Genomic DNA, 25,865 nt, shown 5'->3' with positions numbered 1-25,865 from the left:
GAATTACATGACCTGTGCATAGAAATCTAATGCCACATACCTCCACAAATCCACGATCATACTGTCGTATCCCTGATACGCAGAATGAGTGATGTATTTTGTTTCAAAGACAGACAAACAATCATGCAGGTGCTCATAATCTCTTTTGGCTCATCAGTACAGAAATTTATTGAGATAATTACAGAGTAGGTAGATGTGTCATTCTGTAGCAAACAATATCGAGTTCCACATGAAAGCGTCAAGGGTCATTCTGGCTCTATGTGACTACCATTTGTGATGTGGAAAACATCCCACCGGTAATCAATTTCTTCCCACTCTCGTTGCAGCGTAGTTTCGATTTTTCTGGTCGGTTAAATTGTTTTATACGGGAGGAACATACACACGCTCTTTAATGAAACCCTAGAGAAAGAAATCCAGTGGTGTCTGGGAAACGAGGTCGCCTTCACAGTCAATCTATTGACCGGGGAAGCGTCTATCGAGGAAACCGAACTTCCGTGAGGAAATGAGGTGGTGCACCATATGGCTGGTAGTAAACCATCCCATCTTGGTCATCTTTATCGATCCGTGGAATTAAAAAGTTTTCAAACATACCCAGACACACAATACCAGTGACAGTTTTCTGCATGAGGAAGGAAGGACCACAAACTTTCAATTTACTAAGGGTAGAAAATGCATTAACTTCGAGGCTGTCAGGGTTGCATTTTGATTTTCATTGTACAGTTGTTGCAGTGTTCGTTTCACGAAACCAAAACACACAGGCCACCTCTGCCAGCATTGCTTCATCACTAAGTGAAGTCCTTGAATGCGTATTTTAAGTTTTGGAAACGGATGAAAATCGGTTGGGGCGAAGTCAGGATGATCGATGACAGTGAACCCAAAGCGTCGGATTGTTGCAGATGACGCAGCGCTCATGTGTGGTCTCGCATTGTCGTTCTGAAGCAGAGAGTGCTGGACGAACTCTTCGAATTGGAAACTCGATTACTGCACGCTGTTCGTCAGCGCCGACATAGTTACGTTTCACACCACCACGTTACATCCTACAATTCGAAGCGTTCTAGCAACGGAGGGCAGCAGATACGTATATATGAAGAATAAAGACGTAGAATGTCAATAACATTTGTTTTATTTAAAAAACCCCAAGGGTTTTCAAATAAAAAATTTGGAGGTATTTCTTTTCAGGACTGCCTCATAGAATGGTTTGAGGAAAACTTAATGGACATGATGGTGCTACAGTGCCAACCCCCCCCCCCCCCCCCCCCTTTCCCTCCTTCTCCCTCGTAGGTAACCTGACCTCAGTCTTCCAGACACAGCTAAAGCGCTGGAGAGACATACGATTATCTTACCGATCAACCGCTGCTCCTGCCCACAACTCGTGCAGAATGAACTAGCCATCCCACTCGATGGCTCCTCGGATGTGATCTGTGAGACCAAGCTCAGATTACTTTGGGGAGGAGCGGCATTACACCACATTCGTGTCCGTTAAGTGTCCTTCAAACAACTCTGACACACTTCTAGTCTACGTCACGTCACTAGACACTAGGCGCTGTTAGACAAGCGCTTCTTATTCAGTTGCTGTAGACCTTTTATAATTCCCTTACTACGGAGCTCCAAACTCCTGACAAGTAACTAGAAAGGAAAAATCATACAATAACTTCTCCTGAAGTATCTGAAGTGTCGCATTTATCTACAATTTCTAGCGTTTCAACTTCTCTGTATAGAGAAGATTCACCCACGAACAGCTTTCATGGATCCGCCGACGTTATTCACCAGAAAACTTACAAATATCGCGGCAGTAATGCTTTTGTTTCACTCCCTTGAGCTAATTCAGCGCCTGAAGACTTCCGTTCGGCAACAGCGACGAGCTGTATTCCATTTCGTAGACACTTCTTAATCCAGTCACGAAAGTGGTGTAATATTTTGTACGATCTTATTTGCTTCACTGGGGAACAGCATGGAAGTATATCGAGCGCCTTCCACAAGTTAAGGGAGACGCTATCTACCCGAACGCTGGTATCTACATCTACATCTACATTGATACTCCGCAAGCCACCCAACGGTGTGTGGCGGAGGGCACTTTACGTGCCACTGTCATTACCTCCCTTTCCTGTTCCAGTCGCGTATGGTTCGCGGGAAGAACGACTGTCTGAAAGCCTCCGTGCGCGCTCTAATCTCTCTAATTTTACATTCGTGATCTCCTCGGGAGGTATAAGTAGGGGGAAGCAATATATTCGATACCTCATCCAGAAACGCACCCTCTCGAAACCTGGCGAGCAAGCTACACCGCGATGCAGAGCGCCTCTCTTGCAGAGTCTGCCACTTGAGTTTATTAAACATCTCCGTAACGCTATCACGGTTACCAAATAACCCGGTGACAAAACGCGCCGCTCTTCTTTGGATCTTCTCTATCTCCTCCGTCACCCCTTCTACAGTGCTCCTTCTGGGCATGGTGGACAACCAGAGTGAGCTGGGTCTCACATCATCGCTGTTTGCAGAATCCGGAATCCATGTTGATTCAAGGAGAAGAAATTTTCGGTCTCCAGAAAGCTAATAATACACGAGCATAAAACGTGTTCCAGCCTTCTAAAACAGACAGAAGTTAGCAATACAGGCCTACAGTTGCATACAACTGTTCGACGTCCCTTGTTAAAAATGGGAATGACCTACGCATTTTTCCAATCACTAGGAACCATTTGCGCCTCCAACAATCGATGACACACTGCTGCTAGGAAAGGGGTAAGCTCTTTCACATACTCTTTGTACAACCGTATAGGTAATGTGTCAGATACAGTTCAATTTCTGTCACAGTGTCAGTCATCGGAATGTCTGTCATTTTCGTGTTCGTGCGACGATTATAAGAAGAGGCTGTATGTAATACGATGTTCCTAGGTGAAACAATTTAGGACAATGAAATTTAATATTTAGACCTTCTCTCTTTCACTCTCCATTTCGTTGTCAGTCTTATCACTAAGTGACTGGTTGGAAGGCTTTCGTCTGATTATTGACTTAACTTACGACTACAAGATTTGTAGTTACATCGGGAAGCAGAATCTGATTTCCTGATTCGTTGGAAGCTTGACGCGTATTTTACCTTGCACGCTTTATTCGAGCTGCGAATGAGCACTACAATCGCGCAACAAACCGATGTATGTACCATTTGTGTGTAATTCTGGGCAAGCGTTCCTTTCTCTTTCGTCTACATATGAGCGAACTCCTCTCTTCTCCCGCAACGTCAGCCTTTTCAATTATCGAGATGAGAGCTACGATAAAAGGTCTAATTTATGAGCGAAACCTAACACTGTCATGGCCTGCATCGTTCTTCAGTCTGAGTGGTTTCAGTGGCTTTTTATGAGCAGTGCTTATTTCAACATGAGTTCATGAGGCAGACAGTCAGTGATACGTATGTGTATTTCTCGTGAGGGAATACATTTGCAAACACAGAATTCCGTATTTCGGCCTTTTGCCTGTTGTTCCAAGTTTCGACTCCGGACTGGTCAACGAGAGACATGAGGAAAAGATTCTATCCATTCATTTACTTACGTAGGACGATTACTTCCTAGAATTTTCTCGCAGATCTTTCACCAAAATCTGACTTGGAAATTTAAGTAGACACCTTAGATGTATACGCGAATTGCTTTTGACTTTCCGTTTTTGTGTCCGTTAACGCTTTTTCGATGTACGAATGCAACAATGTCTGTTTATGTGGTGTTCTCAGAACGGTTCAAATCTGGCTGAGTTTTGGTAAACTTTGTCATCTCCTTATTATCTCATTGTAGATGAAGCTTGCCTGTATTACACTGAAGCGCGAAAGAAACTGATATGGGCGTGCGTATTAAAATACAGAGATATGTAAACAGGCAGAATACGGAGCTGCGGTCAGCAACGCCTATATAAGACAACAAGTGTCCGGCGCAGTTGTTAGATCGGTTACTGCAGCTACAATGTTAGGTTATCAAAATTTAAGTGAGTTTGAACGTGGTGTTATAGTCGGCGCACGAGCGACAAGACACAGCATCTAGGTAGAGATGAAGTGGGCCTTTTCCCATACGACCATTTCACAAGTGTACTGGGAATATCAGGAATCCGGTAAAACATCATATCTCCGACATCACTGCGGCCGGGAAAAGATCCTGCAAGAACGGGACTAATGACGACTGAAGAGAATCGTTCAACGTAGCAGAAGTCTAACCGTCCCGCAGATTGCTGCAGATTTCAATGCTGGGCCATCAACAAGTGTTAGCGTCCGAACCATTCAACGAAACATCAACGATACAGGCTTTCGGAACCGAAGGCCCATTCGTGCACTCTTGATGACTACACGACATAAAGCTTTACGCCTCGCCCATCAACTCCGACAATGGACTGTTGATGACTGGAAACATGTTGCTTGGTCGAACGAGTCTCGTTTCAAACGTATCGGGCGGATGGACGTGTACTGCTACTGAGACAACCTCATGAATCTATGGACCCTGCATGTCAGCAGGGAACTGTTCAATCTGGTGGAGGCTGTGTAACGGTGTGGGGCATGTGCAGTTGGAATGATACGGTACCACTGATACGTGTAGGAACAATTCTGAAAGGTGACACGTACGTAAGCGTCCTGTCTGATCACCAGCATTCATTCATGTCCATTGTCCATTCAGACGGACTTGGGCAATTCCGGCAGGACAACGAGACACCCCACACGTCCAGAGTTGGTACAGGTGGCTCCAGGAACACTCTTCTGAGTTTAATATACTTCCGCTGACGCTGGCCACCAAATTCCCCGGGCATTAACATTATTCAGCATATCTTGGCTGCCTTGCAACGTGCTGTTCGGAAGATATCTCGCACTCTTACGGATTTATGGACAACCCTGCAGGATTCATGGTGTTAGTTCCTTCGAGAACTACATCAAACATTAGTCTAGTTCAAGCCACGTCGCATTGCGGCACTTTTGCGTGTTCGCCATGACCCTACACGATATTACGCAGGTGTACTAGTTTCTTTGGCTCTTCGGTGTATATTGATCTGGCGAATTAAAAATCTAAGTGGCAGAAATGCAGTCAGTACACTTCCTGCGCGTCAGACAAGGGGCCATAGCTGTGGGGGCGTGTCACTTCCGGAAGGAAAAAATCCTTGGTGTGTAGTGGTGTGAAGGAATGAATTGAAAGAAACGAGCACCACGGTACGAAAAATGATGTGGAAAGATCTACCGAACGAGAATAAGGAAGCTGTTGGACATACCGTCGTTGACAGTGAGCGCCGTTTGGTCGGTGGGGTCGAGCCACCAGACGGGCAGGTTGACCGGCGTGCCGTCCTCCACCGCCTTCTGCATCAGCTCCACGATACGCGGCGCGAACTGCGCGTGCAGCTCGGTCAGGTTGCGGCAAAGGTTCAGCGTCTGTAACACCACCACAAGATACAGGCTAGCGCAGAGAGCACAACTCATTTACTGTCTGCATGTATGTTGGACATGTCCTTCATGCATAAGATGGCAATAAGTGCCACTAGAAAAGAACAAATTACAGAAGGTTATCACTTGGAAGAAAAGATTGTTACAAAAACATGAGGGGAATACTTCAGACTTAACTCAGATGTCTTCTTGCGTGCGTTTTTGTAGTTGTGAATAGGAATATTATGAAGGCCGATATAATTGTTGACAAGTCTGAAGACAAGCTCCATATGAGGCCATTGTCTATTTTCCTAGGGATTGCTGAACTCTACCGACACATCTGGAGAGGCTGACCGGAGTTGTTTGCAAGTGCCTGGATGAGGGGAAGCCTTTGGCTCCGCTATCCTTCTACGGAGAGCTTCAGTCGGTGGGCTAGGATCGATGAGGAGCGTGCTGAAAACTGCCTTCACATGAACGGTGGCCATATGGAGAACACGTTGTAATGTGTTTGTCCTCAGGTGCATGTCTGTAGTTTGCATCGATGGGGACTATGTTATGAGATGATAACGTGTTGTTGTTGTTGTGGTCTTCAGTCCTGAGACTGGTCTGATGCAGCTCTCCATGCTACTCTACCCTGTGCAAGCTTCTTCATCTCCCAGTACATACTGCAACCTACATCCTTCTGAATCTGCTTGGTGTATTCATCTCTTGGTCTCCCTCTATGATTTTTACCCTCCACGCTGCCCTCCAATACTAAATTGGTGATCCCTTGATGCCTCAGAACATGCCCTACCAACCGATCCCTTCTTCTGATCAAGTTGTGCCACAAACTTCTCTTCTCCCCAATTCTATTCAATACTTCCTCATTAGTTATGTGATCTACCCATCTAATCTTCACCATTCTTCTGTAGCACCACATTTCGAAAGCTTCTATTCTCTTCTTGTCCAAACTATTTATCGTCCATTTTTCACTTCCATACATGGCTACACTCCATACAAATACTTTCAGAAAGACTTCCTGACACTTAAATGTACACTCGAGATGTAAACAAATTTCTCTTCTTCAGAAACGCTTTCCTTGCCATTGCCAGTCTACATTTTATATCCTCTCTACTTCGACCATCATCAGTTATTTTGCTCCCCAAATAGCAAAACTCCTTTACTACTTTAAGTGTCTCATTTTCTAATCTTATACCCCCAGCATCACCCGACTTAATTCGACTACATTCCATTATCCTCGTTTTGCTTTTGTTGATGTTCATCTTATATCCTCCTTTCAAGACCCTATCCATTCCGTTCAACTGCTCTTCCAAGTCCTTTGTTGTCTCTGACAGAATTACAATGTCATCGGCGAACCTCAAAGTTTTTATTTCTTCTCCACGGATTTTAATACCTAATCCCAATTTTTCTTTTGTTTCCTTCACTGCTTGCTCAATATACAGATTGAATAACATCGGGGAGAGACTACAACCCTGTCTCACTCCCTTCCCAACCACTGCTTCCCTTTCATGTCCCTCGACTCTTATAACTGCCATCTGGTTTCTGCACAAATTGTAAATAGCCTTTCGCTCCCTGTATTTTACCTCTGCCACCTTCAGAATTTGAAATAGAGCATTCCAGTCAACATTGTCAAAAGCTTTCTCTAATTCTACAAATGCTAGAAACGTAGGTTTGCCCTTTCTTAATCTAGCTTCTAAGATAAGTCGTAGGGTCAGCATTGCCTCACGTGATACAACATTTCTACGGAAGCCAAACTGATCTTCCCTGAGGTGGGCTTCTACTAGTTTTTCCATTCGTCTGTAAAGAATTCGCGTTAGTATTTTGCAGCTGTGACTTATTAAACTCATAGTTCGGTTATTTTCACATCTGTCAACACCTGCTTTCTTTGGGATTCGAATTATTATATTCTTCTTGAAGTCTGAGTGTATTTCGCCTGTTTCATACATCCTGTTCACCAGATGGTAGAGTTTTGTCAGGACTGGCTCTCCCAAGGCCCTCAGTAGTTCCAATGGAATGTTGTCTACTCCGGGGGCCTTGTTTCGACTCAGGTCTTTCAGTGATCTGTCAAACTCTTCACGCAGTATCATATCTCCCATTTCATCTTCATCTACGTCCTCTTCCATTTCCATAATATTGTCCTCAAGTACATCGCCCTTGTATAGACCCTCTATATACACCTTCCACCTTTCTGCTTTCCCTTCTTTGCTTAGAACTGCGTTTCCATCTGAGCTCTTGATATTCATACAAGGGGTTCTCTTATTTCCAAAGGTCTCTTTAATTTTCCTGTAGGCTGTATCTATCTTACCCCTAGTGAGATAAGCCTCTACATCCTTACATTTGTCCTCTAGCTATCCCTGCTTAGCCATTTTGCACTTCCTGTCGATCTCATTTTTGAAATGTTTCTATTCCTTTTTGCCTGCTTCATTTACTGCATTTTTATATTTTCTCCTTTCATCAATTAAATTCAATATTTCTGCTGTTATCCAAGGATTTCTACTATCCCTCGTCTTTTTACCTACTTGATCCTCTTCTGCCTTCACTACTTCATCCCTCAAAGCTACCAATTCTTCTTCTACTGTATTTCTTTCACCAATTCCTGTCAATTGTTCCCTTATGCTCTCCCTGAAACTCTGTACAACATCTGGTTCTTTCAGTTTATCCAGGTCCCATCTCCTTAAATTCCCACCTTTTTGCAGTTTCATCAGTTTTAATCTACAGGTCATAACCAATAGATTGTGGTCAGAGTCCACATCTGCACCTGGAAATGACTTACAATTAAAAACCTGGTTCCTAAATCTCTGTCTTACCATTATATAATCTATCTGAAACCTGTCAGTATCTCCAGGCTTCTTCCATGTATACAGCCTTCTTTATGTGATATTATGAGATGATCATGTACGCAGTCGTAAAAAGTCATGTCGGTGAAACAGTTAGTTTCTGGACCTATGTTAATGAGAATTATTTGCTTGGTTTAGTCTCGTCTACTCGCCCCATTCATTGGTGAAATAGGCAAAGAGTCTGTATTCTGGAGACGAGTGTAGCGAACTGCAACTACCGGCGCAGAAGTGCAGGTGCGTGTAATACGGAACATACTTCGCGTCTGTAACGGATACGTATCCGTTGAGTCATGACACTCTCTGTTGAGAAGACGCTTAAATGTCCTCATATCTGTTCGCCCTCAGACTTCAGTACTGTTCAGATCTGTCTGCACAGTGTGGTTATAATTACACTTTCACTACTTGAGAGGGCCTCTTGAAAAACGAGTGATCGTACGAGAATAGAATTTCTAGAAACGTTTGTAAGGACGTGCGGAACAGAAAAACGAATAAACTATTTAAACTTCCACTTTGTTAATTGCGTATCGTATTTGCGTTCCAGTTTACAAAATTTGCTCGATGTGGCAACTATGTGCATTCACGACAGCGTGGGACCGCACTAGAGATTGCTCCACTGCTGCCCGGAAGATCTCAGTTGGGATGTTAGCCACTTGCCCTGCTGTGCTCATCTTCAGCCTCCAATGTGTGTTAGTGTCCCGGTGACCCCACAGCCAGAAATCACACTTCTTGATGCAAGAATTTACCAACAGCCGTATGTATTGTAGAAATTTATTTTATTTTATGAACTTCTTTGAACTACCAGTTTCGGCATTACATTGATGCATCAATGTAATGCCAAAACTGGTAGCACATAGAAGTTCATAAAATAAAATAAATTTCTACAATACATACGGCTAATGGTAAATTATTGCATCAAGAAGTTCATGCCAGCCGTCGTCTTACGATCCATAATGGATCAACGAAGATTAAGAAATCACACTGGTTCAAATCTGGTGATCTTGGTTTGGAACGGTCGGCCAATGGTTCGGTTTTCTCCAGAGTGTGACGGAGTAACCGAGTGGTCTCAGGAGCAACGTGGGATGGAGCTCCATTGCGCACCTGAGTCCAAAGCACGCATCTCCGACACTGCATGGATCAAATGTTGGTGAAACAGATCACAATTAGGTGTGCCGTTCACGCTGTACGTCCTTGGTCCTTGGGTTCCGAATTCCTCAAACAAAACTGGACAAATCATTAACTGTGCGTCGAGGCCATACGACACATTGGCGCGTTGACTATGCAGGGGAACTTCATGAACATTCTTTGGCAATGATGATCGCTGTGAGTGATCACTGCCCCAACGAGGGTCAAGTGTGCTTCACCGATCCACAAAAATGTTCAAGGCCACATGTCGTCAACTTCAGCTCTTGCAAGAAGCGTAAGAGCAACATCTGCTCGAATGTCTGCATCATGTGGCAAAAGTTGATGAGTAATGTGAAATTTGTACCAATACCATTTCACAATACTTCGCAGCATTTTTCGATAGGTGGGCCATCGAATGTTCAACTTTAGCGACATAATTCGCGCATTGTTTGAAGATCTCACATTGCGTCCAGCATTCTCAGCCACAGTAACTTATTCAAAAATTTTTGGAGCAGTTCTGGGATTGACAGAATTCATGTTAGGGTGCGCAAATAAATTAGAACTTTTCTCGTAGCTGAGTGGTAATCGAAAAGGCTTACGTTGATGGAAAAGAGAACAGTTCGCTGGACGTCATAAAATCCCCAAGGGATCGATCAGTTGCAGCGAGACTCTCCCAAATTGAATGTTTTTTGTGTACTATCCCTTCTTTCTTGTGATGCAAGTGTAGGTGGTATTTCTTATTTTGATCAGCCCAACTATGGCTGTTTCCTCAACTGGAAGAAGCTGAAACACAGAATTTTATTAGGCAGCTATATGGTGCCCCGTCTTACTGGCCTAACTCAGGAAGAAACTGTTTAAGCGACGTTGTACGCGACCGCTGGATTGGCACAACGGGCAAAACGACAGATCTTGCTTCGCGTGGCCTCCACGTTCACCCGATCTGAGGCCAGGCGACTTTTACTTTGGGAGTTCGAAGAGGATCGTGTGCATGTGTCTCCACTACCAGCTAACCTACCCGATTTAAGACACAGACAGCATTGAAGCAGCTGTTGCAACAATTACCCCAGACACACTGGTCTACAGCTACATATACATGGTTACTCTGCAGTTCACACTTAAGTGCCCGGCAGAGGTTTGAGAAGAACATGCCTATGGAATTGATGTGTTAGGTGTGATGAGTGGTGCTCACATTGAACGCTTGTAAAAAAACACCGAATTGTTCTTTCATTTGATGTATTACGCTACTGGCCATTAAATTTGCTACACCACGAAGATGACGTGCTACAGACGCGAAATTTAACCAACAGGAAGAAGATGCTGTGATATGTAAATGATTAGCTTTTCAGAGCATTCACACAAGGTTGGCGCCGGTGGCGACACCTACAACGTGCTGACATGAGGAGAGTTTCCAACCGATTTCTCATACACAAACAGCAGTTGACCGGCGTTGCTTGGTGAAACGTTGTTGTGATACCTCGTGTAAGAAGGAGAAATGCGTACCATCACGTTTCCGACTTCGATAAAGGTCGGCTTGTAGCCTATCGCGATTGCGGTTTACCGTATCGCGACATTGCAGCTCGCGTTGGTCGAGATCCAATGACTGTTAGCAGAATATGGAATCGGTGGGTTCAGGAGGGTAATACGGAACTCAGTGCTGGATCCCAACGACCTCATACCACTAGCAGTCGACATGGCAGGCATCTTATCCGCATGGCTGTAACGGATCGTGTAGCCACGTCTCGATCCCTGAGTCAAGAGATGGGGACGTTTGCAAGACAACAACCATCTGCACGAACAGTTCGACGACGTTTGCAGCAGCAGGGACTATCAGCTCGGAGACCATGGCTGCGGTTACCCTTGACGCTGCATCACAGACAGGATTGCCTGCGATGGTGTATTCAAGACAAACCTGGGTGCACGAATGGCAAAACGTCATTTTTTCGGATGAATCCAGGTTCTGTTTACAGTATCATCATGGTCGCATCCGTGTTTGGCGACATCGCGGTGAACCCACATTGGAAGCGTGTATTCGTCATCGCCATACTGGCGTATCACCCGGCGTGATGGTATGGGGTGCCATTGGTTACACGTCTCGGTTAGCTCTTATTCGCATTGACGGCACTTTGAACAGTGGACGTTACATTTCAGATGTGTTACGACCCGTGGCTCTACCCTTCATTCGATCCCTGGGAAACCCTACATTTCAGCAGGATAATGCACGACCGCATGTTTCAGGTCCTGTACGGACCTTTCTGGATACAGAAAATGTTCGACTACTGCCCTGGCCACCACGTTCTCCAAATCTCTCACCAATTGAAAACGTATGGTCAATGGTGGCCGAGCAACTGGCTCGTCACAATACGCCAGTCACTACTCTTGATGAACTGTGGTATCGTGTTGAAGCTGCATGGGCAGCTGTACCTGTACACGCCATCCAAGCTCTGTTTGACTCAATACCCAGGCGTATCAAGGCCGTTATTACGGCCAGAGGTGGTTGTTCTGGGTACTGATTTCTCAAGATCTGTGCACCTAAATTGCGTGAAAATGTAATCACATGTCAGTTCTAGTATAATATATTTGTCCAATAAATACCCGTTTATAATCTGCATTTCTTCTTGGTGTAGCAAATTTTAGTGGCCAGTAGTGTATTTGTAAATTGAACATAATAAACGCTACAAATCCTTAAAACCCTGTTACAGGAACGTTCTTCTCTGAAATTAACTAATTGTGTAGTCTTCGCTTTTAATCACGATAAGAAGTAACCGTGTTTACCGAGCGAGGTGGCGCAGTGGCTAGCACACTGGATTCGTATTCGGGAGGACGACGGTTCAATCCCGCGCCCGGCCATCCTGATTTAGGTTTTGCTTGATTTCCCTAAATCGCTCCAGGCATATGCCGGGGTTGTTTCTTTGAAAGGGCAAGGCCGACTTCCTTCCCCGTCCTTCCCTAATCCGATGAGACCGATGGCCTCCTTCCCCAAACAACCCAACCCAGTAACCGCGTTTACGAAAAAAAATCTATAGTTCATTCCTTAGCAGACTCGGGCATAAACGAACAGAGCGGCGGATGTGTGTACTGTGGACAGTGAACATACCTCAGTGTCGAAGTCCCATGGTGCGATGGAGTAGCCCAGAGACGGCATGAAAACGGTGGCCTGCAGCCAGCGGATGAAGAGGTCGTACGTGGGGTAAACATCGTGGTTGGTGCTGCCACCGATCTTCTCCGGCATCACGAACGGGTGGCCCACCATGCTGATTTCCAGCAGCTTGGGCAGCAGCGTCTCCAGGCCGTTGCGCGTGCTCCACATGCTGTCCACACCATCCATCGAGAAGAAGTTGGGCAGGTGCTGGCTCTCGACGCTGGCCTCCAGCTCCGTCATGGGGCCGAAAGACGAGGCGATCCTCGCGTACTCGTCCGTGAAGACCACAGGGTTTCGCTCGATGGGCTCCAGGACCGGCAGCTGCGGCAGGAACGAGGTCTCGCCCGCGGCGAACCTGAATGCGTCGATGCCCGTCGCGTTTTGGAGTGCCTGAAAAATAAATCGAACATGAAAACTCTACCTGCGCGACGAAGCTTGCTGCTTTGCGATTAATGTGAACAAGTCAAGCACCGCACCCACTCACCAGAAAACTCATGACACTGGACAACAATACTTTTATTCCAAAGAATGTGATTTGTGTTGTTTGCTAAGTCGTTGCAGCTGAATTTGAAAGTAAAATCAACTTTAGGCTCTTTAGTGAAGGTTTCTTGTGACACGCTACACTCTATCTGTAGAAATCCGTGAAATGCTACATATTTATTATTCTTCTATGGCTTAATTTACACTGGTGGAAAAAAAATGTAACACCCTCAATGACTGTGTTCAGTGGCACCGGGCTATATAATATGTGCATGCTGAGGTGATGTAGTGATTCATTTGTTACGGACATCGGCAATCAGATGGTGTATAGGAGGGCTGTCTATGAACCCTCTGCTTTGACTCGGCCGGCAGCAGCTGTGCTGAGTTTAGAGCTGAACAGTGTTTGTAACCTACGTTCTAGGGTAGAACCGGCGAGTATGTAAGCCTACTGAACGGCTTCAGCTATTTAAACGCGGACGCACCGTGGGCCTACGGGAAACTGGATGAACACATCGGCGGACTGTTGCGCATATGTCGGTGGCGTGTCTGTGCTTTCAGAGCGGTCTGTGGAACATTCCCTCATCTGTAGACCAGGCTATGGACGATCACGTAGTACAAACGCAAGTCAAGACCGGTGCACTGTGCGAGCAGTACTGGCTGACGGAACATTATGTGGGATGAGACCCTGGCACATGTTGCACCTGCTGTTTCATTACGGACATTTAGGAACAGTCTGATTGCTAGAATTAAGATCACGTGTTCCTCTGACCAGGCAACCACTGTCACCACGACACCTCCAACCATAGGTACTCTGGTGTCGTGATAGAGTTGATGGAGAGTGTAATGGCGCTCTGTTGTCTCAAGTGATGAGGGTTGGTTTTGCCTATACGCGAGTGACAGTCGTACAGGTGGAGAGCTGTCCATTGTAGAGTGCATTCGCCCACGACACACAGGTACCATGACAGCCTACATGATGAATGTGGGGGAGGGGGAGCATCAGTTACGGCTTGCAGTCGTGTCTGTTGTTTCTGCAAGGTAGAGTAATCAGTGTCCACTACATTGTACAGGCCATTATCCTCGTGATGCTGGAGTTTGTTGGACAGGAAGGTGACGTGCTTTTTTTAGCAGGACAATGCACGTCTGCATACGTCTGCTGCGACACGACGAGCTTTCGTGGTGCTCAAAAACTGCATTGGCCAGCGAGATCCCCATCTCTTCCATCTATTAAACGCGGATTGTGCATAATTAAGTAGGAAGGCCTCGTTCTTCAGGGCCTGCAAGAACCCTCGCCAAACTGCAATAAAAGGCGCAAGATGCTTGGAACAATCTGTCGCAGGATGCCATTCGACACTTATATGACCGTTTGCCTGTCAGAACACAACAAGCCTACATTGCCACGAGGTGGGTGGGGGAGGGGGGGGGGAGAGAACATTTGTGTTTCGTTTAGTCTGAATTTGTTATCGTATACACCCACAATGGTGTCACATCACTTGTCAATAAAATGATCTTGTCCTTGAGAATGCTGCATTTTTTCCGGTAGTGTACATATTGTGCAGATTTGATTGTTGAAAAAGTCGAAATACGTATAAGAAATTACTAGGCATGGCCTACACACCAGATATCTATCTCCAGGACACGAAGGCTGCACTGCCGATAAGCTATGCTTGAAACCGTACAACCACGTTGTGTTCGTTCCCACTTGCATCTCGGCGCTGAGAATTCTGACAGTTGCTGCGAGTGATTGCTAGGTGTTCTAAACTCGTGATTGCTCAGAAGAAGGAATGCCTCGTAACTGTGTAAAGAGCGCAAAATCTTTTTTATTATACGTGTGGAGATTTAATTCCCGAACTGTAAAAATAGTAACATAATCCTGTTGTAGCGATAAGCTGCGAACTTTGTTTCAGTCCTAAGATTGGCGACTGGGAAAAGAAGAAGTCCCACTAAATATGCCGTCCGTCACGTATTACGCCCCTGACAGGCTGCTTAAAAGGAAAACATCACATGTCCTTTAGTGTTGTCTTGATTTGTAGGCGACCATCTGATCTGACTAAAATATGTGTCAGCCTCTCCAAAATAAAGAAAACTAATTATCTAAAATATTCTAAGTAGTTAGTTAAAATATAACAATAGAGTGTCAATTTAGTTAAACTGTAACATTATAGTAGCAATCTAAAGTAGCTAAAAATTTATTACACGTTGCACATCGTATGATTGGAAGTAAATAATGGTCTCCTAAACTAAAAGAATAGTAAATTAACGCAACGTCCTATTTTAGTCCGATAAGGCCTGTATGTCACAATGGAGTTATTACCGATAAGAAGGCGTCCTGACAAGGCGACAGTGAGTGAAGACGAGTATGGTGCCGAACACGCAGAAGCAAATAAAGAAGACAGTTAAAATTGGAAATGTAATGATTCTAGTTGTTTCAACAAAGTTTTCTACAGACAGTTTGCTAAACTGCCATGATAAGATTTCATTATCTGCCTGTCAGCCAGAAAGAAAGATTCATTCATTGTTGCAGATTTTTAAGTATATGCTTTCTGAAAGGAGACTACCAGAAAAAAATCATCTACAGATGCTTCTAACGTGCATGAAGGTTTATTTGGCACCGAAGTGCTTGCCCAGGCATGGTATTTGCGTTCCTCAGCTTTAGGCTGGCCGCTGGCTTAGACGACGGAGCGTGAGCTCGGAACCAGGCGGAAACTTGGCGTTTTTTACGTGTATAAATGTTATCAAGGATGAAAGAAGCGGCAGATAACAAGCCTTTGGATTGTAGTCTGACTTTTATTTAGCAGCTGACGTACACATTGCTACTGGCAGATATATGATTGTGTGTTTCGTATTTCCGTAGTCAAAATTCTCGAATTAGCTTGTAGTCCAGAGTGTGCCAGGCAGCACGATTCTGGACCTAGATTGATGGAAACATATGCACACTCTTAACGCTTCACACTTGTAGTGTCTGTATTTTCTACACTCCTGGAAATGGAAAAAAGAACACATTGACACCGGTGTGTCAGACCCACCATACTTGCTCCGGACACTGCGAGAGGGCTGTACAAGCAATGATCACACGCATGGCACAGCGGACACACCAGGAACCGCGGTGTTGGCCGTCGAATGGCGCTAGCTGCGCAGCATTTGTGCACCGCCGCCGTCAGTGTCAGCCAGTTTGCCGTGGCATACGGAGCTCCATCGCAGTCTTTAGCACTGGTAGCATGCCGCGACAGCGTGGACGTGAACCGTATGTGCAGTTGACGGACTTTGAGCGAGGGCGTATAGTGGGCATGCGGGAGGCCGGGTGGACGTACCGCCGAATTGCTCAACACGTGGGGCGTGAGGTCTCCACAGTACATCGATGTTGTCGCCAGTGGTCGGCGGAAGGTGCACGTGCCCGTCGACCTGGGACCGGACCGCAGCGACGCACGGATGCACGCCAAGACCGTAGGATCCTACGCAGTGCCGTAGGGGACCGCACCGCCACTTCCCAGCAAATTAGGGACACTGTTGCTCCTGGGGTATCGGGAGGACCATTCGCAACCGTCTCCATGAAGCTGGGCTACGGTCCCGCACACCGTTAGGCCGTCTTCTGCTCACGCCCCAACATCGTGCAGCCCGCCTACAGTGGTGTCGCGACAGGCGTGAATGGAGGGACGAATGGAGACGTGTCGTCTTCAGCGATGAGAGTCGCTTCTGCCTTGGTGCCAATGATGGTCGTATGCGTGTTTGGCGCCGTGCAGGTGAGCGCCACAATCAGGACTGCATACGACCGAGGCACACAGGGCCAACACCCGGCATCATGGTGTGGGGAGCGATCTCCTACACTGGCCGTACACCACTGGTGATCGTCGAGGGGACACTGAATAGTGCACGGTACATCCAAACCGTCATCGAACCCATCGTTCTACCATTCCTAGACCGGCAAGGGAACTTGCTGTTCCAACAGGACAATGCACGTCCGCATGTATCCCGTGCCACCCAACGTGCTCTAGAAGGTGTAAGTCAGCTACCCTGGCCAGCAAGATCTCCGGATCTGTCCCCCATTGAGCATGTTTGGGACTGGATGAAGCGTCGTCTCACGCGGTCTGCACGTCCAGCACGAACGCTGGTCCAACTGAGGCGCCAGGTGGAAATGGCATGGCAAGCCGTTCCACAGGACTACATCCAGCATCTCTACGATCGTCTCCATGGGAGAATAGCAGCCTGCATTGCTGCGAAAGGTGGATATACACTGTACTAGTGGCGACATTGTGCATGCTCTGTTGCCTGTGTCTATGTGCCTGTGGTTCTGTCAGTGTGATCATGTGATGTATCTGACCCCAGGAATGTGTCAATAAAGTTTCCCCTTCCTGGGACAATGAATTCACGGTGTTCTTATTTCAATTTCCAGGAGTGTATTTCTGGCTGAGAGATGAGATCAAGATCAAAGACACTAATGTTCCACACAATTGTTACTGATGTCTGTGTTTTCTGCAGTACTGTTGGGTCACTTTGGACCGAATGATCACCGTGTTACCGTTTGCCGAATGACGTCATTGGAGGCGAAATGGAGGAATGTGGGACGAACACGCAACTCTCCCTGCCGCTATCGGCTTCCTTGATTTTGGAGCCGCTACATCTCGCTCGTGAGGGATAACGAGGCTGAATGCACCAGTTATTTTTCTACCACCAAGGAAAGGTCTCTGATTGTACCAGGAATCGAAGCTGGCTCCTCCGCATAGCGGCCAAACACACTGACCACTGAGCCGCGGAGAAGGACTTTCTGCGAAAGTTAAGAAGAATTTAACTTATGTTTTGTTCTCTGTCAACGAATATCATTGTATTTCATTACCCAGCGTAATGGGTAACTTAAAGTGTTGAGGAATGACTGTTTTGGTTTTGGTGTAAATATTACGGCAGACATCGAACCAGTTCCTCGTTAAATGTTTCTGACTTCGCAATCTTCGTTTTCCTATCCATAGAGCGATAAAACTGTGACTGAAACACAGTGATGCTGAAACTTCTTGATTTATGCTCAGTAATAGATAGTGAAGTTCAAATGGAAGTAAGTGAGCCGTGGCGGCTCGGTTTACTGGCCTAACTATTTCTGGCATCGATATCGATAGTCACCTCTATTGTGATTTACCTTTGGTTTACTGGTTGAGGTGTGGAGGCTCGGCGCGGCAGTGAGGGGCGGACGACACGTGACGGAAGGGGGAGGGCTGGAGCAGCGGTGCCTGGGGGCGGGGCTTGTTGGGCAGATTTGGGATGGACAACGCATGTACGCAGCCGGATCGCCGGGAGACTTGTCGAATGTTGGGCAGCCGATAAAGCAGATGGCGAAGGTCGTGCTCTGGTAACAGGGGCCTCCATCTACTATTCCAAAAGGAGTTAAAGGATAACTGACTTGGGAGAAGTGCACCGTAACATACTGCCTGTGGACATTCTGGCCATGTGATTTTATTGTTTAAAGGAAAAATGGCACAATATTATTGTGTCTTGTTCAGTGAATAATACGTATTTGTTTGCTCTGCAGTGTGCCTTTCCTTGAGAGTGGCCAGTGGTTGTCAGTGTGTCTTCTTTGAAGCCACGTGACTCTGTTGATTGGTAAACCGCTCGTGTGCACCCGCTTGGGGTGCGAATTGAAGTGGTAACATCGGTGAGTGGCACTGTATCCGATGGCAATGTCATGGTACTGTATCAGGTACTGGGTATGAATTTGAAATCTAATTGTGATTTAGTAAAGCGTATTTATTCTAACCTACGTTGATGTGTTTTAGTCATAACTGAATTACGTGGGGCTACTACTGAGCACTGAAAGACCTAAGTCGAAACAAGGCCCCGGGAGTAGACAACATTCCATTAGAACTACTGAGAGCTTTGGGAGAGCCAGTCCTGACAAAACTCTACCACCTGGTGAGCAAGATGTATGAGACAGGCGAAATACCCCCAGACTTCAAGAAGAATACAATAATTCCAATCCCAAAGAAATCAGGTGTTGGTAGATGTGAAAATTACCGAACTATCAGTTTAATAAGTCACAGCTGAAAAATACTAAAGCGAATTCTTTACAGACGAATGGAAAAACTGGTAGAAGCCGACCTCGGGGAAGATCAGTTTGGATTCCGTAGAAATATCGGAACACGTGAGGCAATACTGACCCTACGACTTATCTTAGAAGCTAGATTAAGGAAAGGCAAACCTACGTTTCTAGCATTTGTAGACTTAGAGAAAGCTTTTGACAATGTTGACTGGAAAACTCTCTTTCAAATTCTGAAGGTGGCAGGGGTAAAATACAGGGATCGAAAGGCTATTTACAATTTGTACAGAAACCAGATGGCAGTTATAAGAGTCGAGGGTCATGAAATGGAAGCAGTGGTTGGGAAGGGAGTGAGACAGGGTTGTAGTCTCTCCCCGGTGTTATTCAATCTGTATATTGAGCAAGCAGTAAAGGAAACAAAAGAAAAATTCGGACTAGGTATTAAAATCCATGGAGAAGAAATAAAAACTTTGAGGTTCGCCGATGACATTGTAATTCTGTCAGAGACAACAAAGGACTTGGAAGAGCAGTTGAACGGAATGGATAGGGTCTTGAAAGGAGGATATAAGATGAACATCAACAATAGCAAAACGAGGATAATGGAATGTAGTCGAATTAAATCAGGTGATGCTGAGGGAATTAGATTAGGAAATGAGACACTTAAAGTAGTAAAGGATTTTTGCTATTTGGGGAGCAAAATAACTGATGCTGGTCGAAGTAGAGAGGATATAAAATGCAGACTGGCAATGGCAAGGAAAGCGTTTCTGAAGAAGAGAAATTTATTAACATCGAGTATAGATTTAAGTGTCAGGAAGTCGTTTCTGAAAGTATTTGTATGGAGTGTAGCCATGTATGGAAGTGAAACGTGGACGATAAATAGTCTGGACAAGAAGAGAATAGAAGCTTTTGAAATGTGGTGCTACAGAAGAATGCTGAAGATTAGATGGGTAGATCACGTAACTAATGAGGAGGTATTGAATAGAATTGGGGAGAAGAGGAGTTTGTAGCACAACTGGACTAGAAGAAGGGATCGGTTGGTAGGACATGTCTGAGGCATCAAGGGATCACCAATTTAGTATTGGAGGACAGCGTGGATTGTGAAAATCGTAGAGGGAGACCAAGAGATGAATAAACTAAGCAGATTCAGAAGAATGTAGGCTGTAGTACGTACTGGGAGATGAAGCAACTTGCACAGGATAGAGTAGCATGAAGAGCTGCATCAAACCAGTCTCAGGACTGAAGACCACAACAACAACAACCACTGAGTGAAATTTCCTACCTTGCAGAAGGATTCTATTCTGTTTGTACCAGCACCTTGCAAGTTACATGTACTCGCTTATTATATTACCAAGACAGAGGCGTATATATTTATTGTGCGCGAAAAAATCCGTTCTAATTATCTCTGTCAATATTAGCGAGTTTCCCCTGGTCTGATTAAAAGCATATATATATATATATATATATATACACTCCTGGAAATGGAAAAAAGAACACATTGACACCGGTGTGTCAGACCCACCATACTTGCTCCGGACACTGCGAGAGGGCTGTACAAGCAATGATCACACTCACGGCACAGCGGACACACCAGGAACCGCGGTGTTGGCCGTCGAATGGCGCTAGCTGCGCAGCATTTGTGCACCGCCGCCGTCAGTGTCAGCCAGTTTGCCGTGGCATACGGAGCTCCATCGCAGTCTTTAACACTGGTAGCATGCCGCGACAGCGTGGACGTGAACCGTATGTGCAGTTGACGGACTTTGAGCGAGGGCGTATAGTGGGCATGCGGGAGGCCGGGTGGACGTACCGCCGAATTGCTCAACACGTGGGGCGTGAGGTCTCCACAGTACATCGATGTTGTCGCCAGTGGTCGGCGGAAGGTGCACGTGCCCGTCGACCTGGGACCGGACCGCAGCGACGCACGGATGCACGCCAAGACCGTAGGATCCTACGCAGTGCCGTAGGGGACCGCACCGCCACTTCCCAGCAAATTAGGGACACTGTTGCTCCTGGGGTATCGGGAGGACCATTCGCAACCGTCTCCATGAAGCTGGGCTACGGTCCCGCACACCGTTAGGCCGTCTTCTGCTCACGCCCCAACATCGTGCAGCCCGCCTACAGTGGTACAGAACACATTGACACCGGTGTGTCAGACCCACCATACTTGCTCCGGACACTGCGAGAGGGCTGTACAAGCAATGATCACACTCACGGCACAGCGGACACACCAGGAACCGCGGTGTTGGCCGTCGAATGGCGCTAGCTGCGCAGCATTTGTGCACCGCCGCCGTCAGTGTCAGCCAGTTTGCCGTGGCATACGGAGCTCCATCGCAGTCTTTAACACTGGTAGCATGCCGCGACAGCGTGGACGTGAACCGTATGTGCAGTTGACGGACTTTGAGCGAGGGCGTATAGTGGGCATGCGGGAGGCCGGGTGGACGTACCGCCGAATTGCTCAACACGTGGGGCGTGAGGTCTCCACAGTACATCGATGTTGTCGCCAGTGGTCGGCGGAAGGTGCACGTGCCCGTCGACCTGGGACCGGACCGCAGCGACGCACGGATGCACGCCAAGACCGTAGGATCCTACGCAGTGCCGTAGGGGACCGCACCGCCACTTCCCAGCAAATTAGGGACACTGTTGCTCCTGGGGTATCGGGAGGACCATTCGCAACCGTCTCCATGAAGCTGGGCTACGGTCCCGCACACCGTTAGGCCGTCTTCTGCTCACGCCCCAACATCGTGCAGCCCGCCTACAGTGGTGTCGCGACAGGCGTGAATGGAGGGACGAATGGAGACGTGTCGTCTTCAGCGATGAGAGTCGCTTCTGCCTTGGTGCCAATGATGGTCGTATGCGTGTTTGGCGCCGTGCAGGTGAGCGCCACAATCAGGACTGCATACGACCGAGGCACACAGGGCCAACACCCGGCATCATGGTGTGGGGAGCGATCTCCTACACTGGCCGTACACCACTGGTGATCGTCGAGGGGACACTGAATAGTGCACGGTACATCCAAACCGTCATCGAACCCATCGTTCTACCATTCCTAGACCGGCAAGGGAACTTGCTGTTCCAACAGGACAATGCACGTCCGCATGTATCCCGTGCCACCCAACGTGCTCTAGAAGGTGTAAGTCAGCTACCCTGGCCAGCAAGATCTCCGGATCTGTCCCCCATTGAGCATGTTTGGGACTGGATGAAGCGTCGTCTCACGCGGTCTGCACGTCCAGCACGAACGCTGGTCCAACTGAGGCGCCAGGTGGAAATGGCATGGCAAGCCGTTCCACAGGACTACATCCAGCATCTCTACGATCGTCTCCATGGGAGAATAGCAGCCTGCATTGCTGCGAAAGGTGGATATACACTGTACTAGTGGCGACATTGTGCATGCTCTGTTGCCTGTGTCTATGTGCCTGTGGTTCTGTCAGTGTGATCATGTGATGTATCTGACCCCAGGAATGTGTCAATAAAGTTTCCCCTTCCTGGGACAATGAATTCACGGTGTTCTTATTTCAATTTCCAGGAGTGTATATGTGTGTGTGTGTGTGTGTTTATTTAAGTTTGGCTTTATGTAAGGTTAGTAGTTTTATATTTCTTGCTAAAGCGAGTCTCACCGTTTGTGAGTTTATATTCTGTTATTGTTTGAGAGTGCTGCCTCGCGTGTGCTCGCCTGTGATTTATGTTGATTGCAAAACACGCGAGTCTACGTTCGTGTTTGCAGCCGTGACGTCTGGGCCGCTACTTATGTCGGCATCCTGCCCAACGCGCGAGGTCGATGTTATCGCAGCGGGAGCGCTTTGCCGCGTCGTCTGTCATACCTTGCTGAAGCTGAATTGTTGTCTTGTTCCTTGGAGCTATACCTGGGTTGAGCGACTGCCGCCAGGGTTGTAGGCTGTGGAGTTTGCCACGATTAACTCATGAACTTTTGTAAATTACGATTCAAATTTCATTCTTACTGTTATAAACTCAGATGCTTTGTGTTTATTGAATACTGTTTCCTTTTTCTTGTATTGGTGAATTTCAGTAGATTGTCACTTTATATGTCACTATAATTCTGATGGCTTTCATGATTGTTATTAATATGGAATTTAATAGATCAGTATGTTTTTCTTAAATAAATATTAATTTGGTGGAAACGACGATCTATCTGACGGGTCTCCCTTCCACGTGTTGATGTTTGATCCTTTCCTATGCTGAGCCTGTTACCTGGGTTTCAGTAAGTTCAGTAACTCATTTAGAGTTTTTGTCACGGGCGCAGATGTGGCTGTCAAAGTACCAAAATCTTGTAGCTGATTTTCTGAAAGCAGAAGTACTTACCAAGATTCGATTCGTCCACCAAGCTACTGCATCAGGGTTGGTGATGTCGATGACGCCAGCGACTCCCCTCCACCACCGTGTGAGGGTGTCGCCCTCGGTGTTTGCTACGAAGTAGCCGTTGGCCAGCGCCTCCGAGTAGAGCGGCTCGCAGCCTCGGTTGATGAACGGGTGCACCCACAGCAATACGCGGAAGCCCATCGCGTGCAGATCGTCGACCAGCGCCTTCGGGTCGGGGAACGCGGTCGTGTCAAAGGTCAGATTGCCGTAGCAGCTCTCCCACTTGTCGCTTATCTCGATGTGGCTGTTTTGGAAACCGTTGTCGACTATCTCGCTGGCAAATTGCCTAATCGTCGTGTCGTTGATGTCAGCCCTGAACCGCCCGTACGTCGACCACTGGGGGTGGGTGGCCATGCGCTCGTCGGGAATGCCCGTCGGCTTGCCCAGGTAGTTCTGAAGCGCGTACACGTGAGCCTGCTTCGCGTCGTCGAACGAGCACAGATCCCAGTCCATTACGTTGCCTTGCCGTTCCACTGGGTACGGAGCTTTGTTCTCGGCAGTGAAACATATTTTGTCCAGTGTCTGGTTGGTGTTCTGGTCGATGAAGAGAGGCACATTGGAGTGGATGTGAACGAGCCTTCCGTCAGAGAAGAGCCAATAACGCACGACGACCCCGGCGTGAGCAGTCTGCTGCGGCACGTACGCGAAGTCGCTGAGCTTGACATCCTCGATGGGCCACCGCTGGGAGGTGGACTCCATGCCACCGTAGAGGTGACTGCCCAGGTGGCGCTGGCACACTGAGATTGCTGTCGTCGACGAGTTGATCCACTGGTGGGCAGTGACACAGCGGGCCGTCCTGTCCTGGCGGAAGACGATCTCCGAGTTTCCGAAGTGGAAGGACTCTCCATCCAGTCGGACCTCGTGGCGGGGACTGCTGCGGGAGCTGCCGCTGCTGCCGACCGTCACGTAACCCACTTCTACCTCGCGGCCACCTGCGGCACACCAGCAAACAATCCATCTGTAGCTGTGGTCAGGAGCAGAATATCAAGATGGATAAAAATACACGAATGCTACTTCACGTTATAGATGCTTGCTCGAATATACTGGGTAATCAAAAAATCAGTATAAATTTAAAAACTGAGTAAATCAAGGAATAATGTAGATAGAGAGGTATAAATTGACACACATGCTTGGAATGACGTGGGGTTTTATTAGAAACCAAAAAAATACAAAAGTTCAAAAATGTCCGACAGATGGCGCTTCATCTGATCAGAATAGCAATAATTAGCATAACAAAGTGAGACAAAGCAAAGATGATGTTCTTTACAGGAAATGCTCAATATGCCCACCATCATTCCTCAACAATAGCTGTAGTCGAGGAATAATGTTGTGGACAGCACTGTAAAGCGTGTCCGGAGTTATGGTGAGGCATTGGCGTCCGATGTTGTCTTTCAGCATCCCTAGAGATGTCGGTCGATCACGATACACTTGCGACTTTAGGTAACCCCAAGGCCAATAATCGCACGGACTGAGGTCTGTGGACCTGGGTGGCCAAGCATGACGTAAGTGGCGCCTGAGCACACGATCATCACCAAAGGACGCTCGCAAGAGATCTTTCACGCGTCTAGTAATATGGGGTGGAGCGCCATCCTGCATAAACATCGTACGTTCCAGCAGGTGTTTATCAGCCAGGCTGGGGATGATGCGATTCTGTAACATATCGGCGTACCTCTCACCCGTCATGGTAGCAGTTACAAAACCAGAATCACGCATTTCCTCTAAGAAAAAGGTCTGATAACGGTAGATGTGATAAATCCAACCCATACCGTGACTTTCTCGTCGTGGAATGGAGTTTCCACGACAGTTCCAGGATTTTCGGTAGCCTAAATTCTGCAACTGTGGGCGTTGACAGACCGTGGGAGCGTGAAATGAACTTCGTCGGTCCTCAACACGTTACTCAACCAATCGTCATCTTCCGCCATCTTTTTAAACTCCCACAACGCAAATGCCCTCCGCTTCACTAAATCGCCAGGTAATAGTTCATGATGCCGATGGATTTTGTACGGATAGCATCGGAGGGTACGCCTAAGTGCCAACCAAACAGTAGTGTATGGAATGCCGGTGCGACGTGCGACTGCACGAGCGCTGCCTTCCCCGTGGGTAGACGAACCCGCTACAGTCTCCATTACTTTCTGAACTGTCTCAGCAGCATTACGCCTTGTGCTCGGTCGGCCACTACGGGGTCTATCGTCTAAACAACACGTGGCTTCGAACTTCGAAATCATTCTCGCCACAGCTGCATTTGTCAACGGACCTTTACCCGTTCGAATCCCCTTCCTATGGCTATAGGATCCTAATGCTGAATTAGCACATTCCCCATTCTGATAATATAGCTTCACTAAAAGCGCCTTTTCAGGTAACGTCAACATGCTGCGACTGCTGGTGCATCTGATCCTCTCTTGCTGTCCAGCGCCATCTGTCGGACATTTTGTGAACTTTTTTTTTGTTCTAATAAAACCCCATGTCATTCCAAGCATGTGTGTCAATTTTTACCTCTCTATCTACATTATTCCGTGGTTTATTAAGTTT

The sequence above is a fragment of the Schistocerca serialis genome, chromosome 7, assembly GCF_023864345.2.
Source record: "Schistocerca serialis cubense isolate TAMUIC-IGC-003099 chromosome 7, iqSchSeri2.2, whole genome shotgun sequence".
Classification (NCBI taxonomy): domain Eukaryota; kingdom Metazoa; phylum Arthropoda; class Insecta; order Orthoptera; family Acrididae; genus Schistocerca; species Schistocerca serialis.
Note: the sequence above shows the minus strand (reverse complement) of the source record.